Raw genomic sequence first — 24,804 nt, 5'->3', positions numbered from 1 at the left:
TTTGTGTTCCACAAAATGGTTTACAGCAGAGCCCCAGCCTTTCTAAGTGACTTAGATAAGACTTATGGACACCTCTTGTTTACCTGTAACACAACCAGACACAATCCCTCCAAATTACTATTTGGGGGTTCATAAATGATTAGTTGAATCTTGTCCTGTTGATCAATGGGAACAAAATGATTGTTAACCAAACTAATCCTTCCACCAGGCCCCTGAACTTCAGCCCACCCTCCTCCTGAGCCAGCATCTAGCCCTTATGGATGGATCCCTCCTGGAAAATAGGCCAGCAACAGGGTAAAATGCTCCCTGATCTAGTGTCCTGTAACCACTCTTTCATTCCACTTCCCCACACCCGCTCTTTCTTGCCTCATTCACATCTTTATAAAGGAAACACCCTTTTTTGCCTATTTCTTGGAATGCCAGAAGATTTATGGTCACAGCACTGTCTTTATTGCAACAGCTCCCCCCGCCCCCCACTCCTCATCATTGCAACAGTCCCTTTCCCCACTTGCAATAATCCTCTTGAATAGTCTCTCAGTAAGTCTGGATTTGTTTTTTATTTGGCAAAACCAGAAATTCTAATTAAAGCTGGGAGAAATTGACTAAATAAAATATAGCAGAATTATAAGATAAAATCTTCTTGCTCTAGAAGCAAAACTATATCATGTTCACAAGAGTATTCATATTTCTCATATTTTTTTCTTTACCCCAAAGTAAAATTGCAAATATTTTCAAGTGTAAGACTCTGGACAATATGTGCATTCAAATGAATAAAAAGTGAAATAAATTTATTATATATTTTTTTTACAAATTCCACTAAAACCCCAGTATTTTCCAAGTTTCATCCCCAAATTTGCCCAGATCCAAGTTTCCCTTCAATGAGTGAAAGAACTACTTCTTTAGTATTAGCTCACTAAATCTTCTTGCCACTCGCTATTTTACACTGGAGTGAGAAATCTAAATATCTTCATTCAAAATTCCTGTCAACGTGCACAGTTCTCAGTTGTTTACCAGAAAAGAAATCTAATTTTTCAATGACAAAAAACACATTGTGAGACCCAGTGCTACAGCAAATCTTCAGGACATTTCTACGGCCAGAACTGACCAATACCATATGCCTCATTATGTAAACAAATATGTACCAATGGGCTCAATTGTATAAACCACAGGAGGAAACAAAAATGATGAGCTGAACAGATGTCTTTGAAGCATAATCATTTCTCTGGCAGTCCAGGAGACAAAGACCCTATGGTCTATGGAAATAGGTTGAAAATCTTTATGTACCCACCCTTTATTTAAAAAAAAAAAAAAACAAGATTGTAAACACCAATGAAACAATTAGTTGGCTTTTCATAAACTTAACAGATCTAGGTAAATGTGAATTAATTTGGCTAGTGCCTTTCTACACATGTTGGAAAGAATCGTTCATTTCCCTTGACATTAGTTCTAGGCTCCGATCCAAAGCTTATATACTGATTCATTTTTACTGTATTTATTTAACACTGTTGTCTATGTATTCCTTTATTTAGTAAATATTTATAGGTCTCCTACTGTGTGCTCAGCAGTAGGAATACAGTTGTGAACAGAACAGTCCAAAATCTCTGTCCTCATGGAACTTGTAATCTGGTCAGAAAATAAACCAGGTAAGTGTGTAAAAGATATATAGGATGCATGATGCATTCTGTGCTAAGGGGGGCAAAAAATTAAGCAGGAAAAGGGGCTACAAAATGCTGTGGGGCAGGATGACTTTAGTTACTGAAAAGGTGATTTTTTTTTTTTTTTTTTTTTTTTTTTTGAGACAGAGTCTCACTTTGTTGTCCAGGCTAGAGTGAGTGCCGTGGCGTCAGCCTAGCTCACAGCAACCTCAAACTCCTGGGCTTGAGTGATCCTTCTGCCTCAGCCTCCCGAGTAGCTGGGACTACAGGCATGCGCCACTATGCCCGGCTAATTTTTTATATATATATCAGTTGGTCAATTAATTTCTTTGTATTTATAGTAGAGACGGGGTCTCGCTCTTGCTCAGGCTGGTTTTGAACTCCTGACCTTGAGCAATCCGCCCGCCTCGGCCTCCCAAGAGCTAGGATTACAGGCGTGAGCCACAGCGCCCGGCCCTGAAAAGGTGATTTTTGAGTCACTATCTCAAGGAAGTGAGGGAGGTAGCCATGCACATGTGGGGAAAAGCACCCCTGGCAAAGGAAACAGCAATGCAACGGGCTAAGTTGCTACATACAATGCTTAAGCACTGCAGAGGATGTGAAGATGAATATGCTCAATGAGCTTCAAATCTAGTAAGGAAGCTTAGAATTCAAGTGTACTAAAACTAATATGGAATAGAATAGACTATTTTAAGAGTTAGAAGAGAGGCTGGGCGTGGTGGTTCATGGCTATAATCCTAGCACTCTGGGAGGCCGAGGCGGGAGGATCTTTCAAGGTAAGTAGTTCAAGACCAGCCTGAGCAAGAATGAGACCCCGTCTCTACTAAAAAAAAAAAAAAAAAAAATAGAAAATAGTTGGACAACTAAAAATTATATAGAAAAAAATAGCCGGGCATGGTGACACATGCCTGTAGTCCCAGCTACTCGGGAGGCTGAGGCAGGAGGATTGCTTGAGCCCAGTAGTTTGAGGTTGCTGTGAGATATGATGATGCTACGGCACTCTAGCCCAGGCAACAGAGCAAGACTTTGTCTCAAAAAAAAAAAAAAAGAAAAGAAAAAGAGAGACACAAACATGACTGCGCAGCACTTCAGCTAGGGAGGCCCAACAGCAAGGTGAGCAGCTCCAACCTGGGAGGGGTCTGTCTGCACAAAGCCTGTGGGCCAATGTGGGCCAATGAAGCAGCTTCCCGGAGGGCTGGCTGGAGCAGGACCAAAAGTGGAATAACGTACACATATTAATACTATGTAGGTATATAAATATATGTATGTTATGTAAATGTATAAATATTATGTGTGATATAAATTTTATATAATATTTATACTATATAAAATGTTTGGACATATACTAAATTTATAATATTTCCTTGTGCATAGAACTTTCCTTCTTTGGCACCTCAAATGTGTATATGAATAGGGCTTCTTTTTCTTCTTTTTTAGAAACAAAGTCTCCCTCTGTCACCCAGGCTGGAGTGCAGTGGCAGTTATGTGATCACAGCTCACTGCAGCCTCAAACTCCTGGGCTCAAGCGATCTTCCTGCCTCCGCCTGCCAAAGTGCTGGGATTATAGGTGTGAGCCATTGCTCCTGGCCTGTTTCCTGCTTTTAAAGAGTAGTGACTTAAGACTATTTGTTTCTATTAAGAAAATAAGAGGTAAAATTAAATATTTTATAAAAATTTTTTAAAAAGTAATGACTACTCTTTTAAAATCATGAAAAGCAGCTAGTATAAGAATTGTTCTAAATAAAAGAAATGGACACGGGGTGGTGGCCACATCAGAGGAGATGCTTTGGGGCAGGATCTTTGGAGAGTCCCCTGAGGCCAACTCCCTAGCGGTAGCAGGCTGACTACCCAGCCCCAAGAAAAGCTGAAGCAGAAGCTGGACTTCTCCCATGACCCAGCAGCCTGTCTAAAATTCACCAAAGGTTCCGCTCCACCTTCCTGGCACCGGCCATCCTGGTTCAGTCACCCCCACTTTTCTCCAAGGGTAATGCTTGCATTCCTCTTCCAATCACACTTCCGATCAGTGTCTGCATGGGGATTAATAGAGAACTACAAATTTCCCCAGCTTTAAAATTCATACCATCAGAATGGTAGGGACCCTGTGTCCCGATTCCCATCCCTTCCATTTGATTTAAAGAAAATAGATCTAAGCTTCAGTTTTCCCACTGGGTTATCTAGAATCAATGAATTGCTGTGGCCCGGAGCGGTGGCTCATGCCTGTAATCCTAGCACTCTGGGAGGCTGAGGCGGATGGGGACAGATCATTTGAGCTCAGTAGTTCAAGACCAGCCTGAGCAAGAGCGAGCCGCCGTCTCTACTAAAAATAGAAAAAAAAAATAGCTGGACAACTAAAAATATATAGAAAAAAATTTAACCAGATGCTGGCACATGCCTGTAGTCCCAGCTACTCGGGAGGCTGCGGCGGGAAGATTGCTTGAGCCCAGGAGTTTGAGGTTGCTGTCAGCTAGGCTGATGTCATGGCACTCTAGCCCAGGGCAGCAGAGTGAGACTCTGAGCCACAGAAAAAAAAGACTAAATATCCCTTTCTGTTATTCTATGTGTCATCTCTTTAAAATGCTATAAGGTATCCCCAAATCATTATTCACAGTATGTAGCAAATATACTTTTTTATAGCCTAGAAAATCTAAATTAATATTTAAGTTGGTGATCATTTTTCCATGCCACTGTCTTCCTTTCTTAACATTTGAAAAAATATTTTATATACATGAATTTTAAATTCCATTGCTAATTAAGAATATATGAGCATAAAGACATATTCATTTCATTCCATTTTCTAGTAATGAAAATAGCAATTAAAATATTTTTTAAAAAAACACAAATTCCGACATCTCAAAATATCATAACATCTAAGGGAGAAAACATTAGTGATGCTGATATTTAGATCAAGATTCAGATCAAGAGGATATCACACATTCTGTATGTAAATTTATTACTTTAAAGCAATATCTTTAAATGTTACTTTTAGCATGAAACTAATTGATTTTATTCTAAATGAATAAAAAAAAAGACCAGGGAAGACTTCTATTGTCTTATTTGTGGGCTTAATTACAATTTAACAGTTAGAAAAGCTGCATCTCCATTTTTTTCATTTACCCTATACATAGTTCAAACGCAATCATTTGCTGCCCCCTGGCTGTAAAGAGATTCCTTGTCTTTTACTTAAACTGTCTAAAAGGAATTTTTACTGTACACAAAAAAGGGAAGTGGGGAATTTAAGGAATTTATCACCTCCCATAGATATCAGGGTGCTAATTAATACTGATTAAGAGCCTGAACTTTTAGATCAGACTAAATGGGTTCAAATCCCAGCTCTACCATGAGTGACCTTAGTCAAGCTAGCAAACCTCTCTTCTCTTTATTGCCTAATCTGTACAAGGAGGATAATAAGAATAATACCTATCTCATGTGGCTAATATGAGAATTAAATGAGCTTGTAAAGTGCTTAGACCGCTTGGCTCCAACGCTGGATATTACTGGATACTATACTTAAAAGCAACAGTGAGGTGGCCAAGAGCTGTCCACCGTGACACCAGCACCCCTAATCTACTTTTTGTTGTTGTAGCACTTCTCACCTTCTACCACACTAGAGAACTGAATTATTTATCAAGTCTATTATGCTTTGCCTGCATCTCATCACTACGAGAGCACAGGTATCTCTGTTTTGTTCACTGATATACACGTCAAGCACTTTGTCAGAGTCTGGCACATAGTAGGCACTTAATGCATATTTGCAAGTGAATGAATTTGCTGTCCTAATTTCTTTGACATTCCTAGAACCTTAAGACTTGTAAGGTTGCCAGGAATTTTAAAGGACAGCACATTCCAAACCACCTTTTGTCATAGACTTACTCTGTGACTGATGTTGTGTAAGGCGCCCGGTATACAAAATGACGTATGCGCAATTTGTGATCAAGTAGCAAGCCAAGCACAAGAATAAATTATTTCAATATGCTAAACAGTTAATAAATTTAAGAATAAAATGAGAATTAAAAATGAGAGAGTGCAAATCTCTCCAGGAGAGTCAGAGACAACTGAGCTGGGATAAGAGGTGTTCCCTGAGCGGAGAGTGCAGGGTACATTCAAGCACAGGAACAGCTGGAAACAGAACCATGCAAGACCACAGTGTCCGGGAGGCACAGAGGAACATGGGGTACTTAAGACGAGGAAGATTTATCACTGTGATTATTGGCTAAGATGTCCCCAGATTCGCAAGGGCCATGTTTGTGATTATGGGTGTTAACAAAGATTTTTTTGGTTTGCTTTGGTTTGAACCAGGCATGGCTAAATGCCGAGAGGTGGAGTATCAGTGAAAGGCTAGGACCGTGCAAACAGAGGCCAGGCTGTTACAGGCGGACACCTGAGCTCAGAGCAAGAAAGGAATCAGCAAATACAAAGAAATGAGAGTCAGAGGAAATTATGGGGAAGACATCAAAGAGATAATGAGGATTCTACTCTTTGTCAGGGTCCAAAGTGTTATACAAGTGTTTTGTTAAGGTAAAAAGGAAATGTGTATGGATCAGTGTGTCAGAACAACCAGACTGGCCAAAGCTGGGGTGATAGAAGAAGAAAAGTCCTCAGCCTTGGGCCAGAAGAGAACTTACATAAGTGGCCTCACATAAGTGGCCTCACAGAAGCAACCCCACCAAAGACAATTTCATATTAAAACAGCATCCTTCCCACTGTTATGCCTGGATAGTATTACAAATTTGTCTTATATATATTTTAATACGTAAGTTACCTAGTTGTCTATGTATTACTCATGCCCCAGTGTGAATGCAATTCTTCTTAAAAAATTCTTTTGATGTCTCTGAAATTTCAAGTTAAACAGTCTGGGAGCCTGAACACAGAGTGAACCTAACTAACATTGCGGTCACATCCTAGCGTCCAGAGAGGCAAGCCAGCATACTCCAAACAGACTGTCCCTGCCTGGGTGTGCCACCCCCTTTAAAGGCCAGGCAATGCATCCAAAGCCCACAGACATGCTGACAACACAATAAGAAGGCCACAGCTTGCTGAATCATAGAATGGAGGCCAGCACTGGCCTTTAATGATCATGATGTCCAGAGTCTTCTCACTCTGAGACCTTGCCATGTTAGTTACAAGGCTAGCTAGTAACTCTTACTACTCTGCCACCTTGCCTCAAGGCAAGGCATTTGTTATAGGGAGTTTAGGGAAAACAAAAAACAAAGATAAAACCAACCTTCAAATCAGTTACTTTGTATGCAAAACAATGAATTGTTTGATTGAATTTTTCCATCTTTACAATTGCTTTTCTTGGCACAGAATAAATTGAGTCTTAGAAATATAGAATTGATCAATTATTAAAAATCATAAAAAACTATATCCTTAACGATCTTTATGCCAAACTCCCTAAAGGCAGGGAATTTCAACAAATATACCATTGAGAATATTTTCAGGTTTATAATTGCAAAATGGTATATGTGTTAGAGGTGGTAGTTTGCAATTATTTTATATTCTTTTTTAACTAGTAAAAATTATATGACACAGATATACAGGACTCAGCACAATTTTTTCTAAATGGCCAAATAGTAAATATCTTCTGCTTTTCAGTTCATAGTCGCAACAGCAACTAGTCAATTCTGCCATTATAGCACAAAAGCGGCCATAGACAATATGTGAATGGAAGAGGCTGTGTTCCAATAAAACTTTATTTACAAAAACAAATATCAAGTCGGATTGCCAACTCCTAATCTAGGTCATGTGTCTTGTTTTTCTCTCTTTACAGTATATCTTAGAGTGAATTTTATATTAGGACATTACAGAGGTCTCATTTTTAAAGGAATATATAGGGCTGGGCATGGTGCCTCATGCCTATAATCCCAGCATTTTGGGAGGCCAAGGTGGGAGGATCACGTGAGCCCAGGAGTTCAAGACCAGTTTGGGCAACACAGTGAGACCCTGACTCTACAAAAGTTTAAAAATTAGCTGGTCATGGTGGTGCATGCCTATAGGCCCAGCTACTTGGGAAGCTGAGACAGAAGGATTGCTTGAGCCCAGGAGTTAGAGGCTGCAGTGAGCTCTTATCATGCCACTGCACTCCAGCCTGGGTGACAGAGAGCTCATCTCTAAAATTAAAAAAAAGGAATATACAGTAAGTACAGTGTAGATGTATCAGAATTTATTTAGCTAATCCCATACTGATGAAAATTTGGGTTGTTTTCTAACATTTTGGCATTATAATTACAATGATAAATTATATTTCACATATTTCTTTATACACTTGCACAAATATGTATGTTGGATAAATTCCTAGAAGTAGAAACATAAAATGTAAATTGATATTGTCAAACTGTTCCCCAATTTTACACCCCGCCAGGAATGTATGAGACGAAATGTCCTAGCTCCACATAGCACTATATTGGTATAGGAGTAAATTTGGGATCCAACCTTATTATTTTACAGTTCTACAGATTTGTGCTCAGTTGTCCCAAGATCATATATTAATTACATTATCTTTATCCACTAATTTGAAATATCTTATTAAAGGCTTCTGTCTTTCAGAGCAATCTAGAAAAATGCTTTCTGTTAACATATTTAATAAAGAATTTAAAATCTGAACGTCATTTTCATCAAGGCTACCTCTCTTGCTCCCCTACTCAAATCTAGGAGCAAGTAATTTTATTTTGAGGTTGTGCTGTGTCAATACATAAAAGGAATATGGAAATCAATTTAAATAAACATAAATAAATATAAACATGCAGTATCCATGGTCCAATACTCATTAGCCACATGTGGATATTGAGTACTTAAAATTTGGGTAGTCATAATTGAGATGGGCTACAAAATACACACCAGATTTCTAAGACACTATAAAAAAAGGATGTAAAATATCTCAATAACTTGTATATTGCTTACATTTGGGCATGCTAAAATTTTTTATATATTTACTAAGTAAAAAGTATTATCAGGCCGGGCACGGTGGCTCACGCCTGTAATCCTAGCACTCTGGGAGGCCAAGGTGGGCGGATTGCTCGAGGTCAGGAGTTCGAAACCAGCCTGAGCAAGAGTGAGACCCCATCTCTACTATAAATAGAAAGAAATTAATTGGCCAAATAATATAAATAGAAAAAATTAGCTGGGCATGGTGGCACATACCTGTAGTCCCAGCCACTCGGGAGGCTGAGGCAGGAGGATTGCTTGAGCCCAGGAATTTGAGGTTGCTGTGAGCTAGGCTCATGCCATGGCACTCACTCTAGCCTGGGCAACAAAGCGAGACTCTGTCTCAAAAACAAAAAAAAGTATTTTCAAAGTTAATTTCACTCATTTTTCTTTTTAATGTAACTACTACAAAATTTATAATTACAAGCATGGCTTGTGTTATATTTCCATAGACAGTGCTATTTTATATGCTTCACACCAATAGAACTTGTATATGGCCCAAAGGATTATCTGGGACTCTTGGAGAGCACAAAGAGGAACTGTGATCATAGGGCTTCCTTTCAGTATGCATAGTGGAAAACGCCATGTACTGGGAAGAAAGAATGTCATTCATTCTGCAAATATAGATTAAGCACCAATTATTGCCAGGCACATGCTTGGCATTGAGTCAGGGTTATAGACTTCTTAACAATCATATAGCCTTGACCTTGCTGAGGTCATTAAACTGCTTTGAGGCCCATGGCTTCATCTGTAAAATTGGCCTCTGCACAAAGAGAAGGAATTGGAATAGATGGACTCCTGAAATCCTTCTCTGCATCAAGATGTATAATTATGTATATATTTCAATTTTCTAATCAAGGTCTCTAACTGAATATAAAACTATATTAGAAAAGTTTATATCATAAATTTATATACCACATTTTTGCACATAATTTACTATGAGCATTTTCTCTCAGCATGTAAACATATTTCTTTAGTGTTTAAAACATTCAAAGCAACATAATCCTATAATCAAGGGTGAGCTAATCCCAGCGCTTTGGGAGGCTGAGGCAGAAAGATGGGTTGAGCCCAGGAGTTAGAGGCTGCAGTGAGCTGTGCTCAACCACTGCACTCCAGCATAGGCAACGAAAAAAGACTTTGTCTCTAAAACAATACAAAATAAAAAAATAAAAAACATATTTCCATGTACCCCATAAGTCTATAGAAATATAAAAATAAAAAAGAAGTACAGCCAAGAGTGGTGGCTCACACCTACAATCCTAGCACTTTGGGAGGCCAAGGTAGGAAGATCCCTTGAGACCAGGAGTTGGAGACCAGCCTGGGCAACATAGTGAGATCTCGTCTCTACAAAAAATTTAAAAAAAAAAATGATCTGTAGGAATTTTTGATACCTTTGGAAAAAAATTATGGATAAATGCAAAATCCCTAGATAACAGAGCAAAATCCCTAGATAACAGTCCATGAAGCAGGAGGCCTGTCCACAGAATCTATCTCATCCATGAAGCAGGAGGCCTGTCCAAAGAATCTCACTATCTCATCCATGAAGCAGGAGGCCTATATAAAGAATCTGCAAATCGGTAGGCATGGCAGAAAATACTGTTGTGCATGCCAGATTCATTCTCCCCTTCTTCTTTATTAAAATAGCCTCAATTTTATTCAGATAAACAATGTTCTTCGTGAAAACACTACCTTTCCTAACTTTGCTTGCAGCCAGTGTGGCCATGTGGCTAATTTTTGGCCAATGATACATAAATTCAAGTTGTTATGTGGGACTTCTAAAAGACTCCTTAAAAATGTTACAGCTCTTGTAGAATTTGTCTAGCAGGTTTTCCGGTCCTCACCAGAAGACCCTCCCCCCACCAAAAAAAGACTCCTTAAAACAGGTATAGACCTTCAGGGAAAGCCCTTTTTGGCCCCTCAGGCTATCCAAAAATTGTTGGAAGCCAAAAAACTGTATGTAATAGCTGGACTGCTATCTTACTGCAGAAAGAAAGAAGTCTGCATTCCAGGTAAATTTGTGGAGGCCCCATAAAAGCCGTGGACTGGGCCGGGCGCGGTGGCTCACGCCTGTAATCCTAGCACTCTGGGAGGCCGAGGCGGGCGGATTGCTCAAGGTCAGGAGTTCAAAACCAGCCTGAGCAAGAGCGAGACCCCGCCTCTACCATAAAAATAGAAATAAATTAATTGGCCAACTAATATATATAATATAAAAATCAGCCGGGCATGGTGGCGCATGCCTGTAGTCCCAGCTACTCGGGAGGCTGAGGCAGGAGGATTGCTTGAGGCCAGGAGTTTGAGGTTGCTGTGAGCTAGGCTGACACCACGGCACTCACTCTAGCCTAGGCAAGAAAGCAAGACTCTGTCTCAAAAAAAAAAAAAAAAAAAAGCCGTGGACTGCCTACCTCTGTACATCTTTTATGTGAGAGAAAAATGAATTTCTCTCTAGTCTAATTCTCTCTCACCCCTGTTAGCTGCTGCTTAATCCAATTGCCACAGCAGGAATGCCAGAATATTATCTACTAAAAAATTGAAACTGTTTTCTCAAGGCAGACTTGACAGCACAGAGAGCTAGCTGGGTGTTCCAACCTGACCCAAAGCTCAGTGCTCGTTCCCATTGTTCCTGGCAACTTCAGCCTTCGGGGAGCAAAATGTGCTAAGGTGAAGAACAGGATAGAGTCAAGAACACTTTTGAGATTTAGGGGATTTCTGGGTAAATACTTTAGAGACACCTCCTTGAGACTAATGAGAGGGAAAGAAACAATACATAGGGCCCCAAATTACCAGGGAAAGTATATATTATTAAACCAGTGGTACTGGGGAAAATGACCATTTAGCGATATTGTATAACACTCTTCTCTCACAACTTAGAACAAAAGAAATTTCAGATGAATTAAAAAGTTAATTACCTAAAATTAAACCTTATACAACCTACAGGGGAGAAAAGGTGAATGGTTAATTGATCTTGTTGGAAAAGTGCTTTCAAACTATAAAAGCAAATTACAGTGGTAAACAGCACCGCTAAGATGGACCACATATATGTAATTATCTGCTTGTTTGAAAGCATAAACTTAAGAGACAAATTACAACTTGGAAAAAGATATTTTTAGCAAATATTGTGTGTTCAACAATTTATTGACCACCTATTATATGTAAGACATCGTTCTGGTTCGTGGGCATCTGGTGGTGAATAGCCCAGCTATGATAGTGTCTGCACAGACGCAATGTACAGTTTAGCAGGGTGAAAGGCACAATCCTTTACCCAATCAAGAATCATTGCCCAATCAGGAACTTACTTACACTTGTGATCAGTGCTATGGCAAAGTAGGAGGCATCAGATAGAGGGTGATGAACAGTGGGCTACATTTTCCAGGTTATGTTTTTTAAAGCATTGCAACTTTTATAGTAATTACAAAGCAACAAGTATGTGGAAATTTTTAAAGAAAATAAAAATTTTAGGTACACTGTCATTTTTAATCATGAAAATACATATTTTATATAACATCATCTAGATTTAAAAGGTAAATGTTTCCTAAAATTATTTACATGCATCAGTTAGTTCCAGAATATAGATCTAGACACATTCTGATAAATGACTGAATTTTCATTCTATAGCAGGCATCCTCAAACTACGGCCACATGCAGGTGTTTTTGCCCATTTGTTTTTTTACTTCAAAATAAGATATGGGCAGTGTGCATAGGAATTTGTTCATAGTTTTTTTTAAACTATAGTCCGGCCCTCCAACGGTCTAAGGGACAGTGAACTGGCCCGCTGTTCAAAAAGTTTGAAGACCCCTGCTCTATGGTATTTGTAAACATTGTATTTAATAGATTCTGCTACCAGAATGAGAAGTATTTCTAAAAACTGGTAATTGGAAGAAACATTACTTTCTTTCCATTAGGCTAATTTTGTATGTTAAACTGCATAAAAAATTCTCCAGTATAACTAAAATGTATCTCAAATAGATTATTTTAGAATTTTGCTACTATAGGTCAAAAGTACAAGAGCAAAACAGGCTATGATTTAACCCAGGTTTTTGACTGTGATATTCTATTGGTAAAAACATAAACATAATTGTTTCAGTGACCATTGTAGCTAACAGTCAAAATAGACGCTTTCAACTCTTTCCTCAGTAGGTTAGCTTTTTACAAAACAATCTCAAGAAAATATTTCAACAAGGAATTTGGAGTTTTCAGTTTCAAATAATGTCTGGCTATTCCTTGGCAAACTGGCAGATTCCAAGTCTTGAGCAGAGAGGGTACAAAGTCAGCCTGCCACATCTTGTGCCAGAACACAGGACACATTTAAGAAAACTGGAAATACGTCAACACAGGAGGTAGCTTTCGGAAGGGCTTCCTCTGACCAATTCTTGGCTAATTGGAGCAACAAAAAGAATAATGATTGGAATTCGTTGTAATACATTAACTAAGTAAAACTCCAACTATTCACTTAAAATATCTCTGAAAACTCAGAGAAAGAAAAAATTCATACCAACATTGAAAATCAATAAAGAAAAAATGTATATGGCCAAAATTATGGAGCTAAAATGTGAAATAATACAATTGATTGCTAACACATGCTTTTTTAGTTGAGAAAAAGAATCTACTCTAAATGACAGAAAAAAATAAATTATAAAATAAACCAAAATATAGTAGTTTGAATTTTTAAATTTTGTCAGGAAAAAATGATAATTTATATCTAATTGTATTTTTTAAATTAATATGACCAGTAAATAAACTTCATAGGCCATGAATAGAACATAGCTACTATCTCCATACTTGTGAGTAATAATAATAGGCCATTAAATATGAAATGTCTGATTTCAAATCAAAAGTTTAGTTTATTAAATCTCAAACAAGAAGCAGTACAATTAATCAAAGTATTCGTCTAAATTGTTGACACAGTTTTGCCATCTTAACGGTAGCTTGTTTATGCCAACAGTGAAGAAGCCTGGGGAGTGAGGGGTGATGAAATCACGAAAGGTGTTTTCTACAGCTTGTTGAGAATCGAATATTTTTCCTTACAAGAAGTGGTCCAAAGCCTGGAAGAAGTGATGGCCAGTTGGTGCAAGGCCTGGTGAATACAGTGGATGACAGAGAGTTTCCAAGTCCAGCCTCTGTGGTTTGAGCATCATCGTTTGTGGGAAATGTGGTTGAGTGTTGCCTTGCAAGAGGATTGGCCTGTCTCTACTGACCAATCTCAGCTGCTTAATTGCAAACATCCTTATCTTTTTGTGCAATTGATTGCAGTAGACATCCGCTGTAGTCAATTGACCAGGTTTCATGAAGCTGCAGTGCATAATACCAGTGCTGGACTACCAAACAGACGCCATTAGCTTTTTTTGATGAATATTCAGTTTTGGACTGTGTTTCGGCACTTTGTCTTTAATACAGAACAATCATTATTAGTTAACATTCACTGAGCACTGGTTATGTTCTAGGCATTTTGAAAAATGTCTTACATAGATTATTTCATTTAATTTTCACAACAAAACGTATGAGGTGGGCACTATTACTATCTCCCTGTTTCAAATGAGGAAACTTAGGAATCTGTAAAATTAAAAATCAATAACTATAGTAGCAATAGTAATTATTGTTATTGAAGCAGCAACTTTACAGGGTTATTGTGAGGATTAAAGAAAATAGTATAATACAATAAAAAGGTTTTTTTTTAATTCCAGGTAGGTATGATAGAGATAGAATAAAGTTGGATCACAGAATCCTTTCCTTCTAGTTTATAGCAAAATAAACAAATAAAGATGGCAAACATAGCCAAAAAGCTGCAAGCAAGAATCAAACACAATAAAGAATACTAAATTATTTCACAAATCTTGAAAAGTTTCAGCCAACATAGGATCATAATCTCATACCTTCTTCCAAGGAATAGTTATGAGAGAAAATGTTGAGTTTGACTAACTCCTGGGAATTCTCCCAAATTTTGAGAGAAGTGAGCCAAGAGGGTGAGTAGGCAGCTCAGAGAAACATCAAGGAAAATCCATGAGAATAGAATTTGCTGCTTCTCAGAGGCTGGAATCTGGTTGCATACTAGAATCATCTGAGAAGCTTTTAAAATTGTCAATTGCCAGGTTACATTCCAGATACATTATAATTTTTATTGGTAGGATACAGGCATTGGTATTATTCAAAGACCCTCAGATAAATTCTAATGGGCCTTCACAGTTGACCACCACTATGCCAGAAGAATCCCTTGGAATAATCATTTCCCATGGCCACATATTGAATTGATGCCAAAAGATATCTCCCATTATAGGCATAGGATATACTCCAACTACGTGGACTAAGCCTGACATAGAACATTAACAAAAACATCAAGAGATAGTACAACCCAGGTCTTTCAACAAAGGATATATGGAATATATAAGAAACAACTAGAAAGATGGTGTATTTTAATATTATTATATCAATTATGACATTAAATGTAATTGATCTAAAACAATTAAAGGCAGAGATTTTCAAGCTGGATAAAGAAGCAACACATAACTGCATGCCACCTACTTAAAAAAAACATTTGAAATATAAAAGTATAGATAAATTTAAAGTAAAAGGAAGAAAAAGGACATCCCATGGTTTGGGGAAAACTTTCAAACAATGTTTTTCTTCTGCTCTTAAACCACAAAAATCATCAACACAGAAGACTTCTATGGCCAGATGTGGAGATTTTTCCCCACACACCAAACAGCAGACCCTAGCTGGGTGTCCTCTAATTCAATTCCAACACTGTCTACCTGGAGACAGCATCAGATCCCACAGGCTGAGGGCTCAGCTCCCAAAACTCCCCTCCACCACCCCCCCCCAGACATCTGTCACAAGTCTGGGCCTCTGGAACTTCTGACCAACAGGCATCAGGTTGGGGTTCCCACAACCCTCTCTTTGGGTTCAATTAATGTGCTAGAGTGGCTCATAGAACTCAGGGAAATTCTTACATTTACTAGTTTATTATAAAGGGTATTACAAAAGATACACATGAAGAGATAAATAGGGCAAGTATGGGGGAAAGGGCACAGAGCTTCCATGCTCTCCCTGGGAGTACCACCCTCCAGGAACCTCCATGGAGTTCAGCTATCCAGAAGCTCTCTGAACCCTGTCCTCTTGGGGTTTTATGGACACCCTGTTGACATATGATTGGGTATCAGCTGGGACCCTCTCTGAAATAAGGCCCACAATCAGAAAGGTGGGGGGAGATCAGAGTACTGCCTTGGGGCAGGTGAAAGGAGGGCAGAAGGCCAGAGAGATTCTGTTTCCTGAGGCCTAAAGCACCCAATGTTTTAACAAGACTATAACAAGGACTATAGGAGTTATGAGCATGGAACCATGGATGAAAATGTATATACATATATAATAACACTACAACCATGCCAACATGAAAGTGAAACTCTGATATAGTGCTGATATCAGAACACTATAATGTAAAATGGTGCAGCTACTTTGGAAAACAGTCTCAAACTACAGCCCTCAAACTACAGCCCACAGGCCACATGCTGCCCACCTAGGACATTTATCCGGCCGGACGGGTATTTTTGCGGCAGCTGCCTATCCTGCTTAGCAGCCAACTCGTCCCAGGCCCACAGTGCACACTCTCCAACGGTCTGAGGGACAGTGAACTGGCCCCCTATTTAAAAGGTTTGAGGACCCATGGTCTAGAAGTTCCTCAAAAGATCAAACATAGTATTACCATGTGATATAGCACACTCTTAGGTATATATCAAAAAAACGCAAACAGAAGTCCACTCAAAAACTTGTAATCCACAAATATTCATAGCAGCATTATTCATAATAGCCAAAAAGTAGAAATAACCCAGACATCCAACAATTGATGAAAGGATGAATCAAACAGGTTATATCTATAGAACAGAATATTATTCAGTGATAACAAGAATGAAGTCCTGAAACAAATTGCAACATGAATAAACCTTGAAAACATTATGCTAAGTAAAAGAGGTCAATCATAAAAGACCACATGTTTTATGATTCCATTTATATGACATGTCCAGAATAGGCAAATTTATAGCAACAGAGAGTAGATTACTGTCTGCCTAGGGCTGGGAGGATTGGAGGAAATGGGGAGTGACTGCTGATATGCATAGAGTTTTCTTTTGGGGTGATGAAAATGTTCTAAAATTGATTGTGTTGATGGTTGTGTAACTCTGTGAATATACCAAAAATGATTGAATTGTACATTTTAAATATGAAATATAGAGTATGTAAATTATGTCTCAATAAAACTGTACCAAAAAAAGTGGATTAGGAATATAAATTATGGTTACATCCATTAAAAAATTTATTCAAATTGTAAGATAAATCAAGTTAAGGACAATTTGATTTATCTTACAAATTTATAAGTTTTTCTTTCTTTAAAGTAATTTGATCCATTCAGAATATCCCTAATTAAAGTAGTTTGGTATTGGCAACAATAGACAAATAGGCCAATGGAATAGAATGCCTAGAAACAGTCCATCCTAGGTATAATAACTTAGAATATCACAGAAATAGTAATAAAAATTAGCTGGGTGGGGATAAATAATTCAATAAACTAATTTTACACAGATGAAAATTTTATTCATATGGAAAAAGATAAAATTAGATCCTTACCTCACAGTATTTATAAAAATAAACTCCAACTAGATTAAAGACCTAAAATGAAGAACTCCTGTCATGCAAAACTTATTACAAACAACATGAAAAGACCAGCCATTTCTATGTAGATACTCTACAGAAAATTAAGTATGTATGCATCGTAGCATATTTGTAATACGAAAAATTGGAAACAATTGATATCCATCAGAAGAATGAAATCACTGTGAATTGTTCATGCAATAAAAATCTATATAAAGCCAGGCATGGTGGCTCACACCTGTAATGCCAGCACTTGGGAAGCCGAGATGGGAGGATTTCTTGAGAGTTTGACACCAGCCTGTGCAATACAATGAGAGCCTGTCTCTACAAAAAAAAAAAAAAAAAAAAAAACAAACAGAAAAAATTAGCTGGGTAAGGTGGCATGTACCCATAGTCATAGCTGTTTGGGAGGCTGAGGCATGAGGATCACTTGAGTTCAGGAGTTCGAGGCTGCAGTGAGCTATGATGATACCACTGTACTCCATCCTGGGCAACAGAGTGAAATCCTATCTCAAAAAAATAAATAAATAAATCCATATAGCACTAAATGTAACAACATGGATAAATCTCTAAGACATAATGTGCTTAAAAAAAAGTGAATTTCAAAAAGATATGTAAAGTATTATGCCAATTATATAAAGTTTAAAAACAAAATTATATCATTAATACATACATATACATGTAAAGTTGAAGTATAAAAGTAGACATGGAAAGAATACATACCACTTTAAAGATAGTGATTATCATAACAAAAAAAAGTACTGGTCAGAGGATTACTTTTTATCACGAAAAATATTGATTATTAAAAATGTGAAGCAAATATAATGAAATCTGCCCAGTGAATATTTAAGTGTCTATTACTTATTTTATGTACATGTGATATATTTCATAATGTAAAATCAAGAATACCCAAAGTAAAATTTAAAAACATCCATAAAAATCTTATTTTTATGAGACTGTCTTCACACCTACTATACATATGTTTTTTATATGTGTGTGTATGTATGTATGTGTGTATATATATATATATATATATGTTCTATCTCTGCCTTCCAGATAGATAGATCCAGAAAAATGTTCACCTAACATTAACATAACATTTTATCATGATAGCATTTTTCCTATATTATGCCTCTCAGTATTAATGAAAAATCTTATAATGGGCATATATCAATATTTTTTCTAAAAGACAAAAAGCTTTGCTTTATTTTTTTCTCCATATTTTATTCAGATTTCCCTAGTTTTTATCTAATATCCATTTTCTGTTCCAGGATACCACATTACACTTAGTTGTTATGTCTCCTTAGACTCCTCTTGGCTATGACAGTCTCTCAGATTTCCCTTGTTTTGACAGTTTTGAGGAGTAGCTCAGGTATTTTACAAAATCTCCCTTTACCGGTATTTATCTGATGTTTTTCCCACAATTACACCAGAGTTATCAGTTTGGGGGAGGAAGACCACAGATGTAAGATACCATTTCATCATATCATATAAAGGGTACATACTAGTAGCATAACTTACCACTGTTCATATTGACCTTGATCACATGGCTAAGTAGCATTTGTCATGTTTCTGTAAAGTTACTCTTTTTTCCTCTTTCCGTACTGTTTTTTGGCAAGAAGTTACTATGGAAGAAAGGACTTTTACTCTACCTCCCTGATTACAGCATATCTACACAAATTATTTGGAATTCTTCTATATGGGAGATTTGTCTTTTCTTCTCCATTTATTTACTTATTTATTTAGGAAAACATTGATTTATCTTAGCATGGATTCAGGAATATTTAATTTTTTTACTTTAGGTTATCATCCATTACTGCTTTATTTTGTTGCTCAAATCATTCCAGCTTTGGCCATTAGGAGGGAGCTCTTTCAATTGGCTCCTGTGTCCCTTTGTCATACCCTCCACACGTGTTTTTTCTTTTTTTGGGGGGGGGATCGATTTTTCAAATCAATATACAAAAAGATTAATATATTCATAAATAGAGATATGCTAATAGGTATATTGATGGTGATTATAGTGTTAAGACAAAGATCTTAATGATAAGTAAGACTGCTGATATAACTTAGTGAATAATATCAGCTAAACAATATTATTAAAAAGTTCTACCTTATGTTTTGAATTCTGTCCGAATTAGAAAATACTGACTAATCTATGATATTAATAAGAGCTAACCTTTGTGAACCACTTACTACGTTGGGTACCATACTAAGCACTTAACATTTAGTACTGCACTTAATCCTCACAACAGCCCTAGAGTTAAACCTTGAGGAATATAAAATATAAGACCCTCCAGGAACCTAGGGCAGTGGTTTTCAAGGTGTGGCAGGAGCCAGCAGGATCAGTATCACCTGAGAATTTGTTACAAAGGCATATTCTTGGTCCTCACTCCAAATCTCCTGAATTGGAAACTCTAGGCTACTGTCTAGAAAAGCCATGTTTTAACATGCCCTCCAGTGATTCCGATGCATGCTAATGCTTGAGAGTGATGGAGCCTGACTGTAAATCCAAGTATTAGACATAAAAACCCATTGAATCCCATGAACTTAATTACCTAATTATACTCCCTCCGTATTATACTAAGAACAAAACCAGGGCCGGGCAAGGTGGCTCACACCTGTAAATCCTAGCACTCTGGGAGGCCGAGGAGGGAGGATCACTTGAGGTCAGGAGTTCAAGACCAGCCTGAGCAAGAGTGAGACCCACCCCCACCCCTCTTTCCACTAAAAATAAAAAATAGCTGGGCAACTAAAAATAGAAAAAATTAGCCCAGTGCAGTGGCGCATGCCTGTAGTCCCAGCTACTCAGGAGGCTGAGGCAGCAGGATTGCTTGAGCCCAGGAGTTTGAGGTTGCTGTGAGCTAGGCTGATGCCATGACACTCTAGCTGGGGCAACAGAGTGAGACTCTGTCTCAAAAAAACAAACAAAGGAAAAACAGTTATAGGTGTGATTTCTACTGGTCATAAAAAAAATCATAGTCTAGGGCAGTTTCATTTTATCCCCTTGTCTTCTACAGCAGCAGTCCCCAACCTTTTTGGCACCAGGGACCACTTTCATGGAAGACAATTTTTCCACGGACTGAGGGGTGGCAGTGGGTGAGAGTGGTTTCAGGATGATTCAAGCTCTGTACATTTATTGCAGTCAAACCTCTCTACTAATGACAATCTGTATTTACAGCTGCTCCCCAGCACTAGCATCACCACCTCAGCTCCACCTCAGATCATTAGGCATTAGATTCTCATAAAAAGTGCAACCTATGGCCGGGCGCAGTGGCTCATGCCTGTAATCCTAGCACTCTGGGAGGCCAAGGTGGGAGGATCACTCAAAGTCAGGAGTTCGAAACCAGCCTGAGCAAGAGCGAGACCCTGTCTCTACTAAAAATAGAAAGAAATTAATTGGCCAACTAAAAATATATAGAAAAAATTAGCCGGGCATGGTGGCGCATGCCTGTAGTCCCAGCTACTTGGGAGGCTGAGGCAGGAGGATTGCTTGAGCCCAGAAGTTTGAGGTTGCTGTGAGCTAGGCTGACGCCACCGCACTCTACCCCGGGCAACAGAGCGAGACTCTGTCTCAAAAAAAAAAAAAAAAAAAAAGTGCAACCTAGATCCTCCTTTGAGAATCTAATGCCATGGCTGATCTGACAGGAGACGGAGCTCAGGTGGTGATGTGAGCGCTGGGGAGAGGTTGTTAATACAAATGAAGCTTCCCTCGCACCCACTGCTCACCTCCAGCTGTGTGACCCAGTTCCTATCAGGCTACAGACACTTACTGGTCCTGGTCCCTGGGGCTTGGGGACCACAGTTCTAGAGACCTTGACCACATAATTTTTACATACTAAATTTACCACTAGAGGGAGTTCCTATATTCCTCAAATAATGAATTGTTAAAAAGTAAAAAATAAAATAAACAAAACATTAAAAAGATAAATTGTTTGCTTAGAAAAATTATTTCTATGTGTCAGCATTAATACAATTTGCATAAGCTACTTAACATTGAATAGCTGTGTTTAAAGTTATATTGTTAGGCATGAACCCACTGTTAGCAAATAAATACAATATACCATGATTGGTCACTTAATATCTTTCTTCAGTTCTAAAATGGGATAGGGGAAAGGAAGGAGGAAGCTCTGATTAGCCAAATAATAATACAGTTTAAATAAAAATAATCTAGTTTAAGCCACATCACACCTCTAAATTCCTGAAGAAATAAGACTGGAAAGAAACCATTTAAAAAATTTCCAGTTGCATGTACAGTGTCTCCTCCCACTTTACCCAGAGCCCTTGAGTTCAGAAATTTAGTAAGCCCAGCCCCTAATACAAGTTCTCAGTAAGTAATGCTGAATAAATGAGTGAATGAAACTAATATAACTTTTTGCCTCCACTGGACCCCTCTTAAACCATGCTAAATGAAGTCCATTCAATGTTGCACAAAATAATACTGTGCTGTTTTCACAGCCAATGTACAAATATTATGCAGTAGTTTAAGAAAAGTCAGGGCCTATATTGCTTGTAACCTGGAACAATAATTTCCAGAGATTTGGGAAATTATGTCCAATGATTAACTGATCTTATGATACAGACCTTCCTTCCAAATATGGAATGACATTCAAATGTTTCCATTTGTTTAAGAGCTTTGCAAAACAATCATAGAAAAGAGAGGAAATATCTTTGTATTACTAAAATGGAAAAAATATTAGAAAGAGAAGACAAAGGATTTAATTCCAGTTCTCCTACATCATATGACCCATCATGTGACCTTGGCCAAGGCACTTGACCACCCAGGCCCCTAGCTCCTCTTCTATGAGATGATATGTCCTAGAAGAAAGTATAGCCTATAAGAAAGAAAATGTCTCCAAGTTGTGAAAAGTCTTGAGAACAGTTGTGTTGGTACCTGTCTTAAAATATCTGTTGTCAATCTGAGCAATATAGCAAGACCCCAACTCTACAAAAAATAGAAAAATTAGCTGGGTGTGGTGGCACACGCCTATAGTCCCAGCTCCTGGGGAGGCTGAGACAGGAGGATTGCTTGAGCCCAAGAGTTTGGGGTTATAGTGACTTATGATGACACCACTGCACTCTAGCTAGGGCAACAGAGTGAGACCCTGTCTCAAAAAAAATCTAAAATATCTGTTGACAGGAAAGTAAGATTAAAGAGCATATATCTCAGGAGAAAGGTTCCTAGAGCACATTCATTCCATATATTGGGTGGAGACTGAAAGAATGTGGTGCAATATGCATTTGTTCAACAATTACTATAATACACATGAGGCATTCGCTAAAAGCTTTAAGAGTTGCGTAATAAATAATTTGTTCTAAGACATCAATATCTTCATATTGATACTAAGATAAGACTGTGCTCGTTAATTTTATGTGTCAATTTGGGCCACAGGTGCCCAGACATTTGGCCAAACATTATTCCTGGAATGTCTGTGAGGGTGCTTCTGGATGAGATTAACATTTGAATTGGTAGATTGAAAAAAACAGATCGCCCCATCTAAGATGGGTGGGCCTCATCCAAACAACTGAAGACCTGAATAGAACAAAAAGGCTAAGTAGGAGGGATCTGCTCCTGCCTGACTGCTTGACCTGGGACCTCAGTCTTTTCCAGCCTTCCAACTAGGTCTGAATCATCTAAATTCCTGGGGTCTCAACCCTGCCAGCTTTCACACTAGAATTTAAACTCTCAACTCTCCTGGTTCTCAAGCCTTTGAACTCAGACTGAAGCTACACATTGGCTCTCCTGGTCCCAGCCTGTGGACTGCAGATCTTAGGACTTCTAAGCCTCCATAATCACTGGACTCGAGCCAACTCCTCATAATTAAATTACATATTATATATACACATATATCCTATTGCTTCTGTTTCTCCAGAGAACCATGACTAATATAAGAACCAAATTCCACACTCCTTAGCATGGCCAAAATGCCCTATGTGGCCTGGCCCCTACAAACCCCTCTAGCTACATCTCAGACCACAGCACCACCTCCCCCACTCCAGCCTCATTGGCTTTCTTCCCTTTCCTCACACACACCAAGCCCCCTCTCTCTCGAGGTTTTCACTTGCTCATTTATTTATTCATTGATAAATTCCACTAATTATTGAGCTCCTATTAAGAGCACTTAGGTGGTATCAGGAATACAATTTGAACAAGGTAGTGTATAAAAGTGCCTAATTTCACAGAGAATATATCGTAGCCATTGGGAAACAGAAGTAGCATATAAACAAACAGGTTCATTTCAGAGAATGGTATGTGCCTCAAAGGAAACAAAACAGGGTGATGCGATGATTTGGTGATCACTCTGTAGATGCTTTTTAAGTACAATTCTATGTAACAAGAAGCAGCCAGCCACATGAGGACCTGAAGAAGGAGCAAAGAGAATGACAAACACCAAACAGGCTCTGAGCTAACCTTGAGATATATATGCTACAAACAGAAAGATAGTGTGGCTATAGCACAGCAGGGCAGCAAGAGAAGGTTGATGGGTAGGCAGGAATGAGATACAGCCTTAATAGCCTAAGCAAGGATTTAAATTTTTATTTTAAGCACTCTCAGAGGCTTTGGAGGGTTGTTGACATGATCTGACTTACGTTTGATTTTGCACTGCAATGTGCAACAGCAGACATGGGGAGACCATTAAGGGAGGATTGTAGTACAAGTGAATGATGCTAGTAGCTTGGATTATGGGGATGCAGAAGAGGTGAAGATGGAATGATTCAAGGACATGTTTGGGAAGTGGAACAGAGGGGAATTGCCAGTGTAGCTGGGCAAAATGACTCTCCGGTGTTTGATTTAAAGAATCAGCTGGAGAACTATGTCATTTTCTGAGTTATGGAATTCTGGGCATAGATGAGAAAGGGTGGGGGAAGGAAAGGGGGCACTTTGCCTATAATGTCCCTCTGTCTGGACTGTTTTTCACTCCCTCTTCCCCTAGTTAACTCCTTCCTAGTCTTTGGATCTCAGCTCAAATGTCACTTTCTCAACAAAGTCCTTCTGCAACTAGTTCAAACCGAAGTTCTGTATTAAGTATATGCTCTCTTACTGCTGTGTGGTTTCCCATAGTAGTAGACTGCAAAAGTAGCCACTGATTCTTCCCCTCCCTCCACCAACCACCTCTACCCATAGCAATCCCAGTGTCCTCTCTCTCTGACTTCTCTGGTCTAGGCCATGTGCTTTGCATCGACCAATATGATATCAGCAAACATGACACAGGTGGACACTCGAAAGGCACTTGTGCAGTAGACTTGTGCTGTCTTGCTCCCTTGGAACCCTGAAACCACTGAAGAGAGAATGAAAAACTGCTGGAGAATGAGAAACATGTTGCCCCTGCTGACAGTAGGCCACCCTCAAGACATATGAGTAAGGCCATCCTAGATCTCCAGCCACCAGCAGATGGCCAGAAAGGTACGAAAGAGCCCAGCTGAGCAAAACCAAAGTAGAAGAACCACCCAGTCCACTCATAGAATCCTGAGCTAGCTAAAAGATTGTTGTAAGTCACTACATTTTGTGGTGGTTTATTACACAGCAGAAGCCGATACAGTAGCACATACCACAGATGCAATTTTACACATATTTGTTTTAGTGTCTATCCTTCCCACA

At 38.5% G+C, this 24,804-nt stretch overlaps 1 non-coding gene across 1 annotated transcript; it reads left to right on the top strand.

The window, feature by feature from the left end:
• Positions 1-10,367: 10,367 nt before the first annotated feature.
• LOC142872056 (U7 small nuclear RNA) lies at positions 10,368-10,429 on the top strand. Its single transcript, XR_012920299.1, has one exon. It is a non-coding gene; the product is annotated as a U7 small nuclear RNA (small nuclear RNA).
• Positions 10,430-24,804: the final 14,375 nt, after the last annotated feature.

This window comes from Microcebus murinus, chromosome 7 (genome assembly GCF_040939455.1).
Source record: "Microcebus murinus isolate Inina chromosome 7, M.murinus_Inina_mat1.0, whole genome shotgun sequence".
NCBI classification, from domain to species: Eukaryota; Metazoa; Chordata; class Mammalia; order Primates; family Cheirogaleidae; genus Microcebus; species Microcebus murinus.
The sequence above is the reverse complement of the archived record's forward strand: the minus strand, read 5'-3'. Positions and strand labels throughout refer to the sequence as shown.